The sequence below is a fragment of the Euphorbia lathyris genome, chromosome 7 (genome assembly GCF_963576675.1).
Source record: "Euphorbia lathyris chromosome 7, ddEupLath1.1, whole genome shotgun sequence".
Lineage (NCBI taxonomy): Eukaryota > Viridiplantae > Streptophyta > Magnoliopsida > Malpighiales > Euphorbiaceae > Euphorbia > Euphorbia lathyris.
In genome coordinates this window covers 56,433,918-56,445,074 of record NC_088916.1, presented here as the reverse complement: position 1 = coordinate 56,445,074, position 11,157 = coordinate 56,433,918, and positions in this window count along the sequence as shown.

The window sequence follows — 11,157 nt, the reverse complement described above, 5'->3', positions numbered from 1 at the left end:
CCAGCTTCAGTCCCTATGGTTATCCAGCTGCCACGAATAGCGGCAGTAGATTTTGTGGTCAACATTTCTCTGTTCATTTCAATTGTTGAAGTGTCGTCTATTTGAGCTAAAATGAAAAAGGTGCTTTTTCTTTTTCGAATTTTTGTGGGTAGTTCATAGAGCCTTCGTAATTTACTTCTAGATGTTGTGCTATTCTTAACTTTTATAAACTTTATATGTATATACACGCATCTATAAGCTTATAACCCATCAACTTAATTATCGATCAATTTAATATTTGGAATTGGGAAAACCACTAATGTCATTTACTTAATTGATTCATTAAATTCTATTGAATGGTTTCTTCAAACAACAACAACAAAGCCTTAGTCCCGAAATGATTCGGGGTCGGCTAACATGAACCATCATATAAAATCGTGAAATCATATCGTGTCAGCGATACAAATTCTCTCCCTCCACTCTGTCTTATCCACTACCATATTTTCCTCAATCCCCAATAAACTCATATCACTCTCGATCACCCTCCTCTAAGTTTGACTAGGTCTTCCCCTACCCCTCACCACTACATCCCTTTGCCACGCTTCAGTCCTCCTAACCGGCGCATCAAGCGCTCTTCGTCTTACATGGCCAAACCACCTTAGTCGATTTTTCCTCATTTTATTCTCAATAGATGTAACGTCTACTTTTCTCCTAATTATTTCATTACTCACCTGATCCTTTCTCGTATACCCACACATTCATCTCAACATACGCAACTCCACCACCGAATGTGACAGTGTTTCATTGCCCAACACTCCGTACCATATAACAATGCTGGTCTGATTGCCGTGCGGTAGAATTTTCCCTTCAATCTATTAGGCATGTCCGGGTCACAAAGGAAACTCGTAGCACTCTTCCACTTCGCCCACCCAGATTTAATCCTATGAGCAACATCTCCATCTACTTCTCCATCCGTTTGGATAATAGATCCTAAATACCGGAAGCAATCTGATGCCTGAACAACTCTAGCATCTAGGGTGATTGTCTCTGCCTCCCTACTCCTATCGCCGCTAAACTTACACTCCAAATATTTTGTCTTACTTTGGCTCAACTTAAAGCCTCTACATTCTAAAGTTTATCTCCATAGTTCCAACTTCCTCTCCATGCCTTCTTTCGTCTCATCAACCAACACAATATCATCTGCAAACAACATGCACCATGGTATACCATCTTGAAGTGAACTCGTTAGTTCATCCATAACGATGGCAAAAAGAAATGGGCTTAGTGCAGAACCTTGATGCACTCCAATCGTAATAAGGAACTCTTCAGTCTTCCCGACACCGGTACGTACACTCGTGCATGCTCCCTCATACATGTCCTTTATGATGTCAATATATTTCTGCGAAATGTCTTTCCTTATTAAGGCCCACCAAAGTACTTCCCTTGGTACCTTATCATATGCCTTTTCCAAGTCAATAAAAACCATATGTAAGGCTTTCTTCTTATTTCGATAGTGCTGCCTTAATTGTCTCATTAGATGGATGGCTTCCATAGTTGATCTTCTCGGCATAAAGCTAAACTGGTTTTTCGAGATCTTCACCGTCCTCCTTAGCCTTTGTTCGATCACTCGCTCACAAAGTTTCATAGTGTGACTCATTAATTTGATTCCTCGATAGTTGGCACAATCTTGGACATCACCTTTGTTCTTATACAAAGGGATTAGGATACTTTTCCTATCACACCCGACCCTAAAAAACCTCAATCGGCAACGGGCGTGAAATAGAAAAATCACAATCAATACTTAATAGTCTCCAAATATCATAAATATCACTCTTCTAGGTATTCCTCTTAAATGTATATTCTAAACAAATCCATATTCCTATTACATTAAAATCTCAACATATTTACCGTCTTCATCATATTACAATTAATTACTAAAGTTCTAATAATAATTCTAACAATAAGCAATAACTTCCGATCATCGCCTAATCGGTCGGTAACCTTCTCTCTATCATGTACTTTCTCACCTAAAAACATTAAAACATTTAAAAAGGTGAGACAAAAATCTCAGTAAGTAATTATCAACTACATAAATTAATTGTACTCAAAATAACTATATATATATATATATATATATATATTATATATATATATATTTTTTTTAATTTCCAAAATGCATCATATAAAATTCATATTCTTCAAAATGAACTTTTTATGAATTAAACCATAATAAAATATCCAAAATAGTACCTTTAACCAAATATGCAATTTAAAATATCAAGCTTACTATCATTTCTCAAAATACCACACATAGTCAAAACGTAAATCACCGTATTAAAACACTTAATATAAAACTCATATCCAAAATAGCTATATATATTTTATTTGTTTAAAATCTCAACTATACAAAATAAATAGGTTTACTATTAACCATTTACTCAAATCAACTGTAACTCAATAAATACTTCATAAACAATATATCAATAAATACCTCATAAATCGTATATCATTAAATACTTTATAAACCATATCCATCCGAGAGATAATCCACGTATGTATCAATCCCCACAATATAATATAATCGAGATATCTCATAATTTGTCTATCTCGCATGGTCTTACTCAACACTTCTTTGCCATACCCGATAGGTCTTTCAACTGTGTACACAGGCCGTATTTTTCACTAAATACGGACTTTAATAAAAACCACCTATCCGGATTACTCTTGATGGATACTAAAAATATTATATCATAAAATTATAACATGCTCAAATCTGTTTTCACAATCAAATTTCATAATTATTTCATAGTCATAAACTGTAAACCATAAACCATTTGGCTTCCGCAAAAGAACCGCAATTATTCAAATATTCACTAAAAATTGCTCAAAATATAAAATCATCTAAAATCAAATACTCCTTTAATATGACTAAAATCAGAAATATATATATATATATATATATATATATATATATATATGTGTGTGTGTGTGTAAAAATACATATATAATTCATAATCAACATCATAGAGTTTTCCAAATCATTTTCTTTAAATCAATTCTTTAAAATATCAAATCTTACACAACTATCTCAAATATACTAAGTTCATCAAAACCAAACCTAAATCATGTATACATAAACATATATTATAGGTGGAAATTGACATGCAAATACATATATAATTACTTGAACTTAACTTTAAACTCATGTTCAAAACTAAATCATAAAAACTCAAATTAATCAAATGCATGGCAAAAATCCCAACAAAAATTTGATTTTCTGAAAAATATAGAGTTGTATATACATATATATACATAAAAACTTGAAAGGGTAGTTGATAGTTACTTACTTTAGCACTAATTGAGAGAAAAACACATTAAAACCTCAAATCTTTCCCTCTAATCTGCTTAGGACGAATCCATGATAAACATCTCCAAATCAAAATCACACCGTGCACAATGTGTATTAGGATGTCTAGAAGCTACTGTAAAATAATCGGCTCAATCGGACCATGGAAACTCCGGATATCAAACAATCATTGCAGCTAGGTAATATTTGGTATTTGAATGAAGAGGATGGATAAAATGGAGTTGAAAGTGTTTTGGGAAGATGAAGAAGAAGCCAATACCTATGATAGGAACGAATTCCATGTATTGGAATCTTAAATTTAGATTTCCAATAAGGGAAAATATCCATTTTAGTCCCTCTAAACTTTAACTTCTTTTAAAACTTACCCTAAACTTTTAATCTTATACTTAAAACATGAAATTGGCCTCCAAACTATATCCATAATATTATGGTATAATAACTAAAATTAGGGACACGGATGTGATAATTCTCCCCACCTTAAAGGATTTCATCCTCGAAATTCACATTCTCTAATCTATATTAATTTTCTTCCTCAAGTAATCTCCAAGATCACAAAGTTATTTCAAATTACAAAATTCCTCATAATCAACACGAGACCACGAATTCTAATGTTTCTTCCCATTAACTTCATTATTTATCAATATCGACATCTTTGTAATAATCATTTATATATAACTCTTAGTAACTCTAAACTTCAACTTAGTTAATTCCATCACCTAATAAATTCACAATAAAACTTCAAATATCATTTGTTCAATCTTATATAATATGATACACTTTACATTCATATCTTCCTAGTATTACACCAAATCTCACTTTAATAAATTTCAATCACAATTGATTTCATCCATTGCATATATATCAAATATATATTTCACCTATCTCCAAGTTCTATAGACTTCTAAAAAATCACTTTTGAACCACTAGTATGTACGATATTATATTTTTCTTAAACTTCAAATAATCTGAATATATATCAAATATATATTTCACCTATCTCCAAGTTCTATAGACTTCTAAAAAATCACTTTTGAACCACTAGTATGTACGATATTATATTTTTCTTAAACTTCAAATAATCTGAATCAATGATTTGCATCAATATATATTCTTATTTCATCATAATGGGCAATTAAACTCGGGTATTCAACGAGTCGCCGACCGATGAATATAATCATCAACGGAAACTACCGGCAATAATACTTGTATCTATAATTTTTCACTCCAATCATTATTTATATTATAATCTTCAACCATCATCATCATCATCAGTCAAGTATAAGCCTTATTATTATAATACAATTTCCTATCAATAGAACTCATTTTATAAAATCTTAATACCTATGTCACTCTTATAATTTCCATTTATTTCCTTACATTATTGAACTACTATGCCATTTTTCTTATTCACCACCATATATACGATTAATCCAACCAAATAAACTTCAATCGTTTCTCCAAACCATATAGTCAAGGAATATATAGTACCTAATTTACGAAAATCAATGATTTATAAACTCCAAATGATATATTTACACACATAAAAGTCAATAAAATCTATGATACCATTCAATTTCCCCTTTTGACCTATGAACACTCAATTTGATTCTTATATAAACTTAAACTATAATCACTTAAACTTCATCTAAAAATAACTTGACTATTAACAATAATTGTACTACAAAATTTCAATTATCGACATATATACCCTCTTTATATCATATTTATCTCTAATTTCCTACCTCAAACTGTGCTTAAAATCAGAAAAATTTATCCTCAAAATTCATATCTTAATTATTTCCTCAACCATTATTTAAGCTTACCAAATTTAATCATCAAATCATGTACTCTAATATTTCCTTTTCTCCCACTTTACTTCTCATTGATCACTAACATCGATATCTCTCTAAACATCATTTATATATAACTATTAATAATTCTAAACCTCAACCCGATGAAGTTCATCAATAATTTAAATTTCACATCTCATTTGTTCAAATTAATATTCTATAATACACTAAATTCGTATTATAATCTCTCAATTATTAATCAACCTCCAAAACCATTAATTGAGATCTCCATATTTTATCTTTCTCAAGCTTATATCTAATATCTCCAATTCATCAATTTATAATATCATTGATTGCTTATACTCTTAAGAACATAAGCTAGTCATGTTATTTCAAAGTCCTCTAACCTTATTTCGCATCTAATATATATAGTTGTAAACTAACTATTAAACTTTCAAATATCAATTCCAAGCCATATACTTAATATCATGTATGTAACCCATGTCACCAAATATCAAATAATTTACTAATTTTCATACACCCAATATATTACTAACCATCAAATCTCATTTTTACACCTCATTAGCTAGTTACTCAATCCTCAAAAAATTCCAAATTATTTCTTAGCTATCACCAAATATCGATATTCCTCAATTACTATCAACCTTAGGTCCGAAGAATTTAACTTAGGCTCTGATACCAAACTGTCACACCCGACCCTAAAAAACCTCAATCGGCATCGAGCGTGAAATAGAAAAATCACAATCAATACTTAATAGTCTCCAAATATCATAAATATCACTTTTGTAGGTATTCCTTTTAAATGTATATTCTAAACAAATCCATATTCCTATTACATTAAAACCTCAACATATTTACCGTCTTCATCATATTACAATTAAATACTAAAGTTCTAATAATAATTCTAACAATAAGCAATAACTTCCGATCCTCGCCTAATCGGTCGGTAACCTTCTCTCTATCATGTACTTTCTCACCTAAAAATATTAAAACATTTAAAAAGGTGGGACAAAAATCTCAGTAAGTAATTATCAACTACATAAATTAATTGTACTCAAAATAACTATATATATATATATATTTTTTTTTTTTAATTTCCAAAATGCATCATATAAAATTCATATTCTTCAAAATGAACTTTTTATGGATTAAACCATAATAAAATATCCAAAATAGTACCTTTAACCAAATATGCAATTTAAAATATCAAGCTTACTATCATTTCTCAAAATACCACACATAGTCAAAACGTAAATCACTGTATTAAAACACTTAATATAAAACTCATATCCAAAATAGCTATATATATGTTATTTGTTTAAAATCTCGACTATACAAAATAAATAGGTTTGCTATTAACCATTTACTCAAATCAACTGTAACTCAATAAATACTTCACAAACCATTTATCAATAAATACCTCATAAATCGTATATCATTAAATACTTTATAAACCGTATCTATCCGAGAGATAATCCCCGTATGTATCAATCCCCACAATATAATATAATCGAGATATCTCATAATTTGCCTATCCCGCATGGTCTTACTCAACACTTCTTTGCCATACCCGATAGGTCTTTCAACTGTGTACACATGCTGTATTTCTCACTAAATACGGACTTTAATAAAAACCACCTATCCGGATTACTCTTGATGGATACTAAAAATATTATATCATAAAATTATAACATGCTCAAATCTATTTTCACAATCAAATTTCATAATTATTTCATAATCATAAACTGTAAACCATAAACCATTTGGCTTTGGCAAAAGAACCACAATTATTCAAATATTCACTAAAAATTGCTCAAAATACAAAATCATCTAAAATCAAATACTTCTTTAATATGACTAAAATCAGAAATATATATATATATATGTGTGTGTAAAAATGCATATATAACTCATAATCAACATCATAGAGTTTTCCAAATCCTTTTCTTCAAATCAATTCTTTAAAATATCAAATCTTACACAACTATTAATCAAATATACTAAGTTCATCAAAACCAAACCCAAATAATGTATACATAAACATATATTATAGGTGGAAATTGACATGCAAATACATATATAATTACTTGAACTTAACTTTAAACTCATGTTCAAAACTAAATCATAAAACCTCAAATTAATCAAATGCATGGCAAAAATCCCAACAAAAATTTGATTTTCTGAAAAATATAGAGTTGTATATACATATATATACATAAAAAACTTGAAAGGGTAGTTGATAGTTATTTACTTTAGCACTAATTGAGAGAAAAACACATTAAAACCTCAAATCTTCCCCTCTAATTTTCTTAGGACGAATCCATGATAAACATCTCCAAATCAAAATCACACCGTGCACAATGTGTATTAGGATGTCTAGAAGCTACTGTAAAATAATCGGCTCAATCGGACCATGGAAACTCCGAATATCAAACAATCATTGCATCTAGGTAATATTTGGTATTTGAATGAAGAGGATGGATAAAATGGAGTTGAAAGTGTTTTGGGGAGATGAAGAAGAAGCCAATACCTATGATATGCACGAATTCCATGCATTGGAATCTTAAATTTAGATTTCCAATAAGGGAAAATATCCATTTTGGTCCCTCTAAACTTTAACTTCTTTTAAAACTTACCTTAAACTTTTTAATCTTACACTTAAAACATGAAATTGGCCTCCAAACGATATCCATAATACTCAATTAACTCTCCAATCAATAAATAAATGTAATGTAACATAATATTATGGTATAATAACTAAAATTAGGGACACGGATGTGATATTTCCTCCATTCTGATGGCATCTTATTGTTTCTCCAAATTTTGTTGAAGAACGTCGTCAACCGTTCGATTCCTCTCTCTCCCAAACATCTCCAAATCTCAATAGGGATGCCATCAGGTCCTACTGCTTTCTTCAATCTCATCTTATTTAATGCCATTTTGACTTCACCCTTTTGAATTCTCCGTATGCATTCACGATTTATCATATCATGAGGGGTACTTATATCTCCAACATCTTGTCCACGATCTTCATTAAATAAGTTATCAAAATAGGACCTCCGTCGCTCCTTGATATCTTTATCTCCAACTAGAACTTTTTGGTCCACATCCTTCACACATTTAACTTTTCCGAGATCTCGCGTCTTCATATCTCTCATCCGAGCAATTCTATATATGTCTCTTTCCCCTTCCTTCGTATCCAATCTTGTATACAGATCCTGATTCACCTTTGCTCTAGCATCTCGTATGACCTTCTTTACTTCCCTTTTAGCCTCTTTGTACTTTTCGTAGTTCTCATCACTCCTGCACTTCCCTAATATTTTATAGGATTCTCGTTTACTCTTTACTGCTTGTCGTACTTCTTCTGTCCACCAAGATGTGTCCTTACCCGGTGGCATGCTACCTTTAGATTCCCCTAGAACTTCCTTCGCTACTTCCCTTATACTATGCTCCATCTTAGTCTATATCGAATCTATATCTAAATCCATATTACAAGTCCAAATATCTTTTTTGGCCATCTCATCCACAAATTTTTATTGATTCTCCCCTTACAGTTTCCACCACTTAATCTTAGTCTCCACTTGTGGTGTTCGTTTTCTCATACATCTCCTACTTTGAAAATCAAGTGCCACTACTCTATGTTGGGTTGTCGTACTCTCACCGGGGATCACCTTATAATCCATATAACTCTTTCTCCAAACACTCTATGTTGGGTTGTCGTACTCTCATCGGGGATCACCTTACAATCCATATAACTCTTTCTCCAAACACTCCTTACTAGGAAGAAGTCAATTTGGCTCGCATTACCGCCACTCCGATAAGTCACTAAGTGGGATGTTCTTTTCATAAACCATGTGTTCATGATACTCAAGTCATAGGCTGATGCGAATTCCAAGATATCATTTCCTGCTTCATTTTTATCTCCAAAACCATACCCTCCATGAACACTCTCAAACCCATCTCGCCTAGAACCCACGTGTCCATTGAGATCACCACCCAGTACCATATTTTCATCCCTAGGAACTTGTTGCACCACTTCCTCCAAGTCCTCCCAAAAGGCTTGTCTTATAGAGACATCTAATCCTATTTGTGGCGCGTATGCACTTATGACATTCACAACCTCATCCCCTATCACAAGCTTAACACTCATAATTCTATCGCTCTTTCTAAACACCATTACTACATCATCAATATACTCCCGATCAATAAGAATACCTACTCCATTTCTACCCTTGTCCTTTCCTGAGTACCAAAGTTTATAACCCCAATGAGCTATCTCTCTAGCCTTGGCTCCAACCCACTTGGTTTCTTGTAGGCACATTATATTTATTCTCCTCCTCTTCATAACATCTACAATTTCAACTAATCTTCCTGTCAAAGAGCCTATGTTCCATGTCCCAAAGCGTAACCTATTACCCCTACCCCTACCATTACTGTCACCGTGGACTAGCTTATTTACCCGCAACCCTTGCATATTTGACACCGCCCCCGGGTCCTGAGGTGGCGTGCCGCTTCGGGGCGACGACCTAGCAACCTTGCACATTTTTCACTACACCCGGGTCTAAGAAGTGCAGCGCATCGCTGAGTAGGGAATACCCCCACTATATTCATATTTTGGTTCATGTCATAAGATGTGGCTAAGTTTTACGCTGGCCGCCACAAACCTACCGCAACCCTCCTCCTTTGTTCGGGCTTGGGACCGGCTATAAATGCCACCAAATGTCCCTCACATGTGGAGTTTGAATGGTTTCTTCAAAATAAAAACAAAATTCCATTTAATGAAGTGTTATTTGTAAGTCAATAATTTTATATTCACAATACAAAGAAACTTTATTTGTTATTCAACCTTTCATCTATAATCACTAAGAAACTCTCTTTTTCATGATTTTGGGTTTTTTTCCAGCTTTTAACCGAAAGATAAGTGAGTTTTTTATTTTCTTTTATTTTTTTCTTTATTTAATAGTTTTTTTTTATCAATCTCCTATGGTATATTTGGTAACTTCTTTTTTATTGGTAAATTGATGCCATAATGTCGAATCACCACACCTTAAGACCTGTAAAACATAACACCGTCAGATAGGGAGCCGGTGACCGGCGAACCCTCTCTGAAACTTAAGTCAATATTGTTGGTCCCGTGTGATTAGTTCCAAGGGGGGGTTAGGAACTAATGTAACTTTTTCGCTAAATAATGTTGTCTTAATTAATTCTTTAAGTTACTTAACTTAGTTTAGGTCAGCACGGCCGAGAATTGTAAGACAGCATTAGTCAGATGCTGACTAGAACTGTTTTACTTGTGAGTTGGGAATTAACACTTGAGGTCAGCTTCCAACTCAGCACTAAGATTACTTAGTGTCAGCTTTTACAATTTATATCCTGAGCAATTTAATCAGACAACGCATATATAGATATATTGAGAGAGAGTTAGAAATTACTCAGCACGACTTATCCTGGTTCGGGCTCTCCGCCTACGTCCAGTCCCCAGAGTCCCTCCGGGCTTTTTCAATCCAATACTGAGCTCTTTAAAGGTAGAGCACAAACCGTTTACAAGGCAGTTGAATATGCAAGAGTACCTTCCTCTATTCGTCTACTCAACTCCTACTAAGTGCTATAACCGAACACCTAGATTTCTCTACCACTGAGTACTTAAAACCGAGTACTCAGCACCACTCTCTCAATTTTACAATTGATACAAACTTGTTCTTTCTAGATAAAGAACACTTTAGATGATTACAAAATCAATCTAGCTTTTACACAGAAATGGAAGTTTGGTGTAAGATCTTTTTCTTGTTTGAATGTGCTTTGTATCTTTTCTCTTTTTCTCTTGTATTTTTCTTGGCAAAATCGGCTACGGATCCAAGCATGAACTTGTCCTTTTATAGTTGTAATCTGAAGACACAATCATTTGAATCCGAAATTATCTGTTGGATTCAAATGGCTCTTTCTTGCGACATTGTTCTGGTCAGCTTCTGATTTGCAGGCCAATCCTGTCGTCTGAATTCC